This window comes from Pleurodeles waltl, chromosome 7 (genome assembly GCF_031143425.1).
Source record: "Pleurodeles waltl isolate 20211129_DDA chromosome 7, aPleWal1.hap1.20221129, whole genome shotgun sequence".
Lineage (NCBI taxonomy): Eukaryota > Metazoa > Chordata > Amphibia > Caudata > Salamandridae > Pleurodeles > Pleurodeles waltl.
The window spans coordinates 934,434,402-934,446,863 of NC_090446.1; positions in this window are offsets into that span (position 1 = coordinate 934,434,402).

Below are 12,462 nucleotides of genomic sequence, written 5' to 3' on the forward strand. Positions count from 1 at the left end.
GTATTTGAAGGTTGTAATTGTGCGCATTTTTCCAAGAATTGTGGCGCTAGGCTCTTTCCTTCACTCAATAGCTCATATCCCAGAAACATGATGCTAAGGAAGGCTATTTTTGTTTTATTAAAATTTAATTTGTAGCCAAATTCAGCAAATCCCACAACAATGCGGGCTACCCATCTTAAATGTTGCAGCAATTCATCATCTGTGAGATAGATATTATCTACATAGAACAATGCTTCAGGATCCATGTCGTGCAAGACTGAAGTCACACAAGCTGCAAACAATTCTGGACTGTTCTTGTACCCCTGAGGTAAACAACAGAATTTTTTCTGGGAGCCTAGTGCGCTGAAACTTGTTAAGTCTCTACTCTCAGGCACTATATTTTGGCAGAAAAGGCCATTGGAAATATCCAGTGTTGTTTTGTATTTTTTACACACTATGTTGTTCATAAGTGCTCTGCTATGTGAGTTTTGTATAGCAAATGTGCGTGTATGACTGTTTAAGTGTCTGTAGTCTAAGACTATTCTGTATGAATGGTCCGGTTTAGCTACTGGGACTAAAGGATTATTCATTGGGGAGACGCAGGGTTCAATTATGCCCTGGTACTCCAATTGTGTGAGAATTTCTGTCACGGGTGCTTTATCATCATATTTTATTCGATATTGAGGTTGAGATTGGGGATGATTTTTAATAGGAATTACATCCTAGGGGGAATCTTTGTCCCATCCTATGTGGTTGTGATATAACGCGGATGCCTGCGCCAATTCCAAATTGATGGCGTAGGATTCTGCAAGCTCTTCGGGAACAAGAGGCGAGAAAGAATGTTTGATAACATCTTCCCCATATGGGTGGGTACAGACAAATTCAGTTGGCCAATCTTGTTCAGCCAACAAAAGATCATATATCTTCGCGACGCAATCCCAAAAGATTGCACCTATTGTGCGTTCAATGTCTCCTTCTACCTGTAACGTTACTTTGTACACCCAGTCAGGCGTGGAGACACGCATGTCCGCAGTTTCTACTTGTAGGAAGTCATCAGTTGCTTTCATCTCCAGATGCTCTAGAAGACTCTGGCGAACTATTGTGACCTCTGCCGCGCTGTCTAGCAGTGCTAGTGCTCACTTTGTGCTCTTCAATAGAGCCCTCTTCTTGGGTGGCATGTCGAACCACAACTGCTGCCACTTTTTTCTTTTTTAATTGGGGTTTTTGTTGGGGGGGTTTCTTTTCCTTTTTAACAGAAACCTCTGTTGAGCGTTGTGAGTCCTGTCTCGGTTTCACATACTCTGTTCTTCGCTCTGACCATCACCTCTCTCACTGCGTTTTTCCAATGAGTCCTGAAAGGAACAAGATTGGCATGTATCAGTATATTGATATCTGTCAGGTGTTTTATATTATCTCTATTTCTGAGATGATATCTATTCTGTGGGGTCCCCGTACATGGAGATTCTCCCCTTTCTTTTTTAGTTTGTTGTTTTAATCCCAGCGCTTCTTATTACCCCCAGGAGCTTGCTTGATATAATCTTTATTAGATTTACCCTGAAGTTGTGGTTTTGTTGGTCTGGCCCTCAGACTATCTCGACCAATACTAGAGTAGGTCTCTGCGATAATCTATGGCAGCACACGTTCTTGATCCTGTTGAGGAACATGCCGGAGCCGAATGCGTAACACTAATGCGACTGCTTCCCCTTCAAGGTTACTTAAAATAATTGGGGATACTGTGGCAAAATTGCCCATTAGTTGCATCCCCAAATCTAGGGCCGGGGCAGCCCCGTATTCATCTTGAATCTGTTTCAACACTTCCGGTAAATTGGCAAGTGTCGGTGTACCGTGTGTGTTTATCCTGAGGTGCCGTATGGGGAAATACTGCTTCTAGCACATTTATTTTTTGAGCTAACCAGAACGGAATTTCTTCTTGTTTGGCGGATACTTTACCCATGATCGAATGTACAGTTGCAGGATTAATACCTGGCGTCACTGCATGTGGTTGCGCTGGAGCAGCACCTACTGGGTTTGTATTCAATGCATTACAAACTGTACTAATCATCTTTATACTGCCGTCAAATCAATCTATAAGCAACGGACTTCAGCTACCGTTTTGTTTGCTACAGCAGGGTGAGGTGTATAAGTGGCCAATAAAGGCCAGGAAGGACCACCATTACTTAGAAGACCTAACAGGTAAAATTGTGTGGGGTAGGACTCCATCAAGCAAATTATTATGTTCTTGATAAGATAAAGGTATTTCTAAATATGTGTATGCCCTGTATTGTCCATGTACGTTTGCAGGTGTATAGTGATGAAATGTATTTGTATTCCCATCAACTGCTGGAAATGTGACCCAAGAATAGAAGAGTTCTCTTCTATAAGCTGCATGTGCGTCCACCACAAATGTGACTGGACTCCCCTGGGCCGTTAGGCCATTTGCCAATAAATGTGCAGTCAGGGGTTGTCTCATATTAACTGCAATTGCTACCTGTTGCGGATTCACCATATTAAATGTTAAATTTGTTCAGAGATAAGCTCACCAAATGGGGAGTTTCCTTTTAGAGTTCAAACTTGAACAACCTCCATCATCAGATGGGTGTTCCCTACTTAGCTGAGGAGAAAATCCTCAATACCACGGACGTCTCCGTATATAGTTCTGAGGTGTCTTTGTATATAGTGAGACAGAGATACTCAGGAGGACCCAAAAATTAGAGCCTGACCAAACGTTGGCGGCGCCATCTCACATAGGTTCTCGTTATTCTAATGAGACTACCGGATTTTGAGCAGCAGAATTGCCTGCGGTGTGAGAGACTGAGTCTGACCCACTACAGATGACACCTGTCGCCCTAATCCGGTTCTGCTCCGGCTAACTAGCAGTGCCTCATCTCTACCCAAAGGCAAGGATGACTGGGCAGCCGAGCGCATGACATAATTTCTCAGGGAAATCGTGGTCAATCAGGTCTCATCCGTTTATCTCCTTTACATTAGTCTCAGATACACAATGACAGAGGCAGTATATGTTTCAATAAGATTTTAATGAAGCAACTGCATCTTAGATAGCAAAGCATGTACAGCAATAACCAAGACGATACAGCATGACAAGATTAAAATTGTGATGAGGAGAGTAAAGCATAGAAATAACACTACCATATTGTCACTAGAGTCAACAGACTAATTCCTACCTAGGCTATAATAGAGCACAGCATGTTAAGCTCTAATTCTGCTCTCAGGTTCCCCTGGGAAGACATAATTCCCCATTCCTGAGCAAAGGCCTGAAGTCTGCATAAGCAGCTGTAGCGAAGCGTTCAGCAGTCAGCATACAGTTGTGGTTCTCTGGCTGGAATCTCCTTCTAACGTGTAAGGGACAAGGTAGTGTTTTTATAGCTGTCCCTATGTATGGATGTGTATTTTTCTATGAATACCAGAGACAAAACTTTTACCACGTTCACCGGCAACCTATCTTACTGCAGCCTTGAAAAAAGCACAGAGTGAACAAGAATGTCTTGTTTGAGAACGAAGTGCTGGCCTAAGCAAAAATGGCTAGATAGAGAGAAATAAAACAAGAGCGCAAATGTGGCTGTTGTTAAAATAATAAACGAAGCTGAATAAAATATATCTAGGTTAAAGTGAACAGCGGCAGGCCTAGTGTGCTAAATAACTTGCATGGAGCTATAGCTAAAATGGCTACACAACAGATTGTATTATCAAGTCAGTGTTTCCACTATTCAGGAGAATGGTTTTGATTTCTCCTTGGTAGTCTGCATCAATCACTCCCCCCAAAACATGAATACCTTTGAGTGCCAACCCAGATCTGGGAGCAATCAATCCAAAATGCTCTGGGTGAATCTGTATCCCACCACCTGTTTCAAAGATGGCCATGTCTCTTGGTTTCAATGTATAGGCTTTTAAGACATGCAGATTCTGGTGTGACTCAGTAAGGAGCTAAGGCTCCTGGTTTTATTTCCCAAAACATATTAGTGTTAGTCGTTACGTGGGGTTGTATCTGTAATGCCTATTCAAACATTAGAGGGCCTCATTTAAATGCTCTCTCTCCAGTTTTTTAAAGTTCCATCTGATTGTTTTTGTAATTGGGCTTTCAGCAAGCCGTTCATTCTCTCAATCAGTCCTGCAGCTTGTGGATAGTATGGAATGTGATAAATCCCCTTGCGAAAAAACAGTTTTCTCCCTCTCTTTTCTTTTCTGTCCTGCTGCATTTGTGGCTGGTCCTGATTCACTTGTTTGTTATCTTGCTTGTTAACTTTCCTGCTGCCTTCATTTCTGTCCAGCGCTCTCTCTTACGGTACATCTCCCACAATCTTTTGGTATCTATCCCATCAATCTGCTCCTTGTTGACACCTTCCTTCAGTAATGCCATAAACATGTCTCTCCTGGATACTCTGTTATTATCTGTGTGAACTTCAGACCTCAAAGCTCTCTCAGGTTTTGTCCAGTCTCCAAGCTCTTCTAACTCGCAAACTGCCTCCAGCACGTCTTTCAACGCCTGCCCTGTCTGATTAATTAAGGGAGTCATTTTTACCTGCTTGTAAGCTGGGGGAGCAAAGTTAATCATTTTATTTTGTACTGAAGTTGTCAGTGGAGCATCTAACAAATTGTGAACTTCATCCAAGAGAACAACAGTTTTCATGCTTTCTTCTTTAATTCTTTGTATGGCATCTCTCAACGTGTACCAAGACTTATCATTTGGCATCCAGTCTGATTCAGTACACTATTTCTGACTACATCCCACAACTGCCAATTGTAACAAGTTAGTTGCTCCTTGATTCCCATAGCTTCTAACCTGTTCCTGTATGATTGGGTCAGTGCTAAGAGTACAAAACTTCCTAGCATCTCCCTCCTCTAGTGCCACCCCAGAGACACCCGTGGCAAACAATTGCACCATCCACGTAAGCAATGCTTCCCCAGATTTCGGCTTGAATCTATCTATAATGTCATTAACTTCTTGCTGGATGTAATCTTCTAAGGAGTGCATCATAATTCCTCCCAGGTTCTGGGGAGTGCCCTGTATCTTACGTCTAAATATTGGCCTGTGCGCAAACCACTTTCTGTTCATCTGGCTCAAGTTGCCCCCCTCCTTTTTTAACTGCTTCATCACTGGAATCTAAAAAATCAATGGATTCCCAGATAACTGAGTTCCAGATTTTGGGATCCCAGTTTAATCCTGCTTTAGCAATAGCTAAATGAACTGTCTTCTGATTGATTTTACCCTTCCATTTCCGATACCTGTATTGAGCAACTCTGACAGCCGCCTTCTTGGCAACAGATTCATAAGTGTCTGCTTTATCTTGTAATAACTTATTCTGACAATACAGCGTGGTTACATTATTTTTAGCTTCAACTAGCTGCCTCCCAAATTGCTGGTTTTCTTGTTCCAGCTGCCTACATTTTTTATGCATTTTTCTATAAGCAGATAACAGGATCCATCCCCGTCTGCCTAAAATAGATAAATCACATCCCTGTTCCGGAGGTACTTTCTGTAAACAGAGTAAAACATTTTTTGGCACAGCATCGCTAAAACATCCTTCCCAGCTCTCGCATAAACCTTCATTCACGAGAACTATAAGATTCTTTCTCCCACCCTGGAATCTCATGTGAAACCTGGGAAACCACCTTTGACTTCTTTCCAGACATTTTTCACTTTTCAGCTTTCCACCTCGTACTGCTGACTATGCCAATTTGTTCTGCTTTGCTTCAGACTGAGAGGGAACGAAGCTAAAGAATGTGAAGAATGCAGCATTCTTAGTCTGAGTAATGAATTTATTAAGGCACTTCCCAAGTTTCACATACAGATATAAGAAAACAGTAATGTGAGCATATAATTTGAATGCAGTAACACACGTTCAGCTACTAAAATGATCACAGCGAGTGGATAATAATAATCAAAGAAAATGCAATACATCAACAATGAATATATATATATATATATATATATATATATATATATATATATATATATATATATACACACAGTGGTATGTATATTTATGCATGCACACAGTGAAGCTAGATATTAAGAATTAAAAATGCATCACCATGGGGATCAAATCGAACATCATCCTTGTCTGCCAACGTCAAGCTGTGGAACCCGGAACAGCTGAGACAGGAGGAATTTCCCCAATCTTCCTGAGCAATGCGTCCACCCTCGGGAATGAGTTGCTTCTACCTCAGTGTCAAGCTTCCCCACCTTATATACCTTAAACAAACTTAAGAGGAATGTTCTAGAAACTCCCCTCCCATTGAGTAAGTTGTGAAATTCAAGCGCTGGCCGTACTGGGTCAGTGTTGAAACAACACACAAGAGATTGGCCAGGTCCCAAGGTGTCTTTCCAAGACCGAGCTGTACCCTTCTGTGCCATAAGCATTCTCATACTTGCATACTCTTCTCTATTTTTCATCCTCCCATATTATGTTCCCTTCCCCAGGGAGAAAAGTGAAAACACGTTAACAAGCTGTCCGCGGAAAAATACCTGCGCCATCCATGTGACGGCATTTAAAGCTAAGCACAAAATTTAGTCAGTGGTCAACATGGAACCAGTGGTTAAATACAGATAGTATTACAGATGCCCCCTCCATATGTGCTCTGCTGTGCATGGTTTACACAGGTTGCTGTTGGGTATGGGGGTGACCAGAAGCTCGTCTACAGCGCGGCCTACATTGTCGCCGTCTCGCACATGGCCCCACTTCCACGGTTGGCAGGGATATTTCCTCTGTCCCTTTTCTCTTAAATCGGCGATGGGCAAAAGGTAATTATTTTACAGTTGGTTTATAGACTCTCCTGTTGTGCTGCAGTGTCTCAGTGAAGCAGCACAGCAGGATGTAAGCAGAGGCAAATCAGCATTTGAGAAGACCCTCAGTTGACACCCAGCTCTTGAAATTGCTCTTTAGCTTCAATATAAACTTTTGAAAATAATAGTTATTTAATGCAACACATTTACACTATTTGAATTCAGATTATAACAGAATTAAGTAAAATGTTGATGCTATAGCAAGTATCAAAATGCATTTGTAAGGCAATTGTTCTCGCATTTGTTTGAGTTAGAGCTATTAGTGTTGTAAATTCCTAACTGGACTTTTCTTGCCACATAAATTAAAAATGAATAGTAAAACAGTTGATATAAGTGTGCCAATTCAAAGTGCCATGGCCCCCATGAGCATGAGTGCCAAGGCAGAGACAGAGAAAGATGTTTGCTCCCTTTCAAGCGTATCGGCAATCGTGCAACTATCCATGTAACAAGGGCAGTCTGCAAGGTGGTAACAAAATCACTCAAAGGAGGGACAAACATAAAGCGTTTACCAATGATGATAAACGATTTTTGAAAGGCAAGCCCAGGTGTGAAAGTGATGGGAGTGCAGTGCAGGTCAGAGCGCTTGCACACTTGACCAAAAAAGGCCATTTCTTTTTGGTTCCAGATTGTAGAATGGGCTCTTTTTTATAGATCATTGTGTCTCTCCCCGCCACCTTCCCTTCTGTCTTGTAGTAACATATTTACACTTATTAAAGTCTGTTTTATCATTTGCATTCAGGAACTTTCAGTTCTGTTTTCACATTTATAGAGCCAAAACTACAAGTCCCAGATTGCAACCAGAAAATGTGGAGATGAGCATGTCACTAAAAGCTCGATCCAGATGCAAGGCTCTGGCTCAGCTCCTCTTAGAACCTCAAGCCTAAACCAAACTGAGCTTTCCCAGGAGGTGATCTGGACTCACAGATACAGGTGTCAACCATGTAACATAGGGAACAGGGTTTGATTCCCAGCCTTGGCTTTGCATCCTGTAAATACTGGCACTTTTTACTGTTCTGCAGTCTGTTTCTTGTGAATAGCTCTCTGTTATGTTCTACTTTGTACTTGCAGTGCACCTTTATGGAAGGTTGCCTCCTGTGAGTTCTGATGTCCGAGACTGCCATTCGATGTGTTGACAGTTGACCGGCTGTGCTTCCTTTGGGACGGCTGCTGAGGACATCGGTGTTGATTTTCACCAAATAAACAGCTTCTTTCAAAAGTGCATTCTGCTATATATTTACTCAGGACATCACATAAATTGGCGATGAGTTTGAACTTCAATCAACACCTTTTGTTTGGATTTTCATGGACCTACGCATTTCCATTGTAACGTTGAGTCCTCACAGCCTTTCACTTTATTCCTGCTGGTAACATACATTATCCTTATTATGTGTGATCGGCAAGTTTCTGCACGGCAGACTGATTTTCCAGTGACTCACACACTTACAGTTCTAAAGCGAGTCCGGCAACTCAGTCGAAGGAGCATAAACGGCTTAACAGCAGCTTAAACGGTTACAGTGTATATTGCACTTTTAACTGTATGTACACTGTTATTTTGAAAATAGCTTCCAGTGCACTCTTATCGCTTCTGTGACTTTGCTTTGTGGCTTTGTGAGTTAGCGTTGCCATGGTGACCGTTACCCAGAAGTTTTATTGGTGTTTTCACAGCTGGGAAGAATCTCTCTTTGACGTTACTTTTGGCAGTCCACAGCGTTAGACTGTGCGCGTCTCATTCATGGCTTAGTTGCCATGGGTACAGTGGCTCGCACACTTTGTCTGCACGTCTCGTCTTTTGCTAGGTTGCCATGGTGACAGTGACTCGCACACTTTATCTTGTTTAGCGTGTCTTTGCCGTTCATTTTGACACGTTTGGAAAGCCTTTTCAAGCTGCAGTTTTCAGTGACTCGCACACTTGAACATTTTCCCTTAAAGTAATTGGTATCATTTGCGAGTTGATTCTACTGTGACTCGCACACCTTCAAGTTAGGATTTTGAATATCTGTTTGAAAAAAAAAAGGAGAAAATCTTCAATACGGGGGAAATTCTCATTTTTGTGGATTTATAGATTTGATGCTTTTGCTTTAGTTATTTATTATAGATTAGTTGTGTTGATTTATTTAAAATGCAAACTGCAATTTTACCAGTGGCATTTTTGCCAGAGCCAGGTATTCCTACGATCAAATGGCACCATTGGTACAAATCTTTTGAAAGTTATTTGGTAGCTATTGATGGTTTTAATTTTTCAGGTATTTGGAAGAAAGTGATTTTGTATATTGCCTTGGAACTGAAGGACTAAGAATTTTTGATCATCAACCTCAAGCACAACTGTTGTCTGCTGAGCATTGGGATGTTTTTACGGAAGCGGTTAATAGACTTGTCAATCATTTCAAGGACGATCTTAGCATTATCGTTGAAAGGCACATATTTTTCACTTGTAAACAATTTAAACATGAGACAATTGACAATTTCATAGCAGAGCTCAGGATATTACCTTCTACTTGTGAATTTTTGGGTCCATTGGACCAATATCTTAGGGATCAATTAGTGGTGCATTGTTATGACACAAGAATTCAAGAAAAATGTTATGTTGTAGAAACCAGACATTGAATGAAATGTTAGAAATTGCCAGAGGCATTGAACGATCTTTAATAGCATCTAAAACATTGAGTAAATCAAAAATGAATTTAGTGGAGAATGTGAGCATGGTATTACCAAAAACTAAAGCATCTACGTCTGTACTATCTGACACAAAAAAATGCAACAGCAAGGGTATACTCTGTTTTAGGTGTGGCTCTAAATCACATGTAGCTAATGCAATGAATCGTCCTGCAAAAGGGAAAGTGTGTATGAAATGTAAGAAAACAGGACATTTTGCACGGATATGTAAGCAGTCGCAAAAGGTTATGATGGTGGAGCAACAGCAACCTTTATGGCAGGTGGATAATAATGAAGTTGATTTGATGAAATGATGTGTTTTGGTTGTCGATGCTACTACTACATTGAGACTGTTTGTAAGTCTTCAAAAGATCCAGTTTATCAAATCAGAATTGGGGATGTCATGTTAAGTGTTACGGTGGATTCTGGTTCACCTATTACTATCATAACTGATGGGAACTAACATTTGAATTGGAAGATGATCACCTTACTGCCGCCTGATATAAAAACAGTTGCTTTTGATGGTCAGGAAATAGATATGATGGGGTACTTCCATGAGAAGCTTAGTTATCAACACAAAACCATCAATACAAAACTTTATGTGGCTAAGAGAGGTTACAACATTTTGGGGTGGAGAGATCAAGGACAGTTTGGGATGGTACTCAGGCCAGGTACAGACCAACCAATTATTTTGGTTGAGAAGATTGATATAAAGTTAGATTCTCTACATGATGTTCTAAATAAGCATGAAACCATATTCATGGACAAACTGGGTTTGGTAAATGGGAATGAGCATAAAATAGTACTTAAACCTGACGCCATTCCTGTTGAACATAAGGTACGAAATGTGCCATTAAGCATTAGAGCGAAACTCAAAGAACACCTATGTGAATTATGTGTTGAGGGAGTCATTGAGCCAGTTGACTCACCTCAGTGGGTTTCGCCAAATGTTGTGACAATTAAGAAAACAGGAGATTTGAGATTGTGCGTGGACTTGAGGTCCTTGAGTAAGACCATTTTGGTGGATTGTTTCCCATTACCTCAAATTCAGGATATGCTAGCACAACTGGGGGGAATGAAAGTGTTTTCTTCGATTGATTTAAAGTCCTCATATCATCAAGTTGAACTGAGCAGGGAATCCTGTTATCTTACGACTTTTGTTACGCCTTTTGGTGCTTACCGTTTTTTACAGATGTCGTTTGAGTTGGCTTCAGCAGCATCTGTTTTCCAGAAGCTTATCTATCAACTTCTTGGTGATGAGCGCGGTGTATTGGCTTATCAAGATGACATCCTTATTGGTTTTGAATCAGTCCAGGAGCATGTATGGAAACTTAAAAAGATCATAGGAATCTTGGAGGATCATGGAATCACTGTAAGGAAAGAAATGTGCAAATTTATGGTTGAGTTGGTAGATTATTTAGGGCCCAGGATCTCTGCCCAGGGAATTTTACCCAAAGAGGATTTGTTAAGTGCAATTGAAAATTCACCTTCTCCCAAAGGTAAAGACCAATTGAGATTATTGTTGGGTCTTTGTAAATATTACTCACGGTTTGTGCAGAATTTTGCTTACCAGACAGAACGTATGAAGAAGCTTTTGAGGAGGGGGAGAAGTTTCAGTGGGAGGAAGAGCAAGTGCAAGTGTTTTCTACACTTACAACTATTATAATCAAGGCTCCTGCTCTTTAACCTTTCAGAGAAGGTGTGCTTTCCATTGTTACAGTGGATGCCAGGTGTATAGGTTTAGGTGCTGTACTGAGCCAGATGGTTGAAGGTAGAGAGCATACAATTGCATTTGCATCTAGGCGTTTTTCCAAAGCTGAGAAGAATTACAGCACAATAGAGAGAGAGGCTTTGGCTTGTGTTTGGGGTGCTAACCATTTTTTAACCTATGTGTGGGGAAGAGAATTTACTGTAGTCACGGATCTTAAACCTTTAGTATACTTGTGGAATTATAACGTTTTTAACAAAACCAGTCCTAGGTTGACCAGATTGTTAGCTAAATTGGATGAGTTCAATATGAAAATGAAACATATAGTTGGGGGGAAAAATTGCAGGGCAGATTTTCTTTCTAGGTGTCCAGTACCCAATACTGTTGAAATGAAGGAAGTAGAGGATGAAGATGCTGTTGTGGGAATGATTGATGGAGTATTTGTTCCGGAAGAGGTAATTTCTAGAGAGGCTTGGAAGGAGGCGGTAGACAAGGATAATTCTCTTTCACTTGTTAAGAAGTATATTGGTGAAGGTTGGCCTGGAGAAAACCGTATAGCTGAGGAGATAAAACCAATTTGTAAGGTGAGAGAAGAGTTGAATGTGGAAGACAATCTAGTGATGAGAGGGGAGCATTTGGTACTGCCTGGTGAGTTAAGGAACAAATTAATTAAATTGGCCCACAGAGGTCATGTGGGAATTACTGGCACTAGGAAACGATTGCGATTGTATTATTGGTGGCCAGGTATGGATTCTGAGGTAGCGGTGACGGTCAAGAATTGTAGGGAATGCAGAGGGGCTGATAAGAGCTTACATACGAGGGAGGTGCCGTTATGTCCAGTACAATTTCCTGACAGACCTTGGGAAAAGCTAGGTTTGGATTTCATTGGGCCCATTCGGGGTCTGAATGAGGGCAAGAGGTATGTGCTGGTTGCGGTAGACTATCATTCCAAATGGATTACATACAAATTTTTGAGGGAACCTAACACTATAAATGTAATTGGGTTTTTGAAAAAGATTTTTTGTTGTGAAGGAATTCCTAAATTTCTGGTTACGGACAACGGAGTGCAATTTGTATTGCACTGTATGATTTAATTTTTGAAGGGTTTCAATATTAGGCATCTTACTACTGCTTTGTATAGTCCGCAAGTAAATTGTCTGGTTGAGAGAGTGAAAATGACACTCAAGGAAACAATACAATTGGCCATTCGTGCGGGAACGAGTGTTCAGGAGTTGGTGGCAGAAAGAATTTGGTGTTACCACAACACTCCACATTTGGCGACGGGTGTTTCCCCTTTTGTTTTGCTAAAGGGTAGACACTC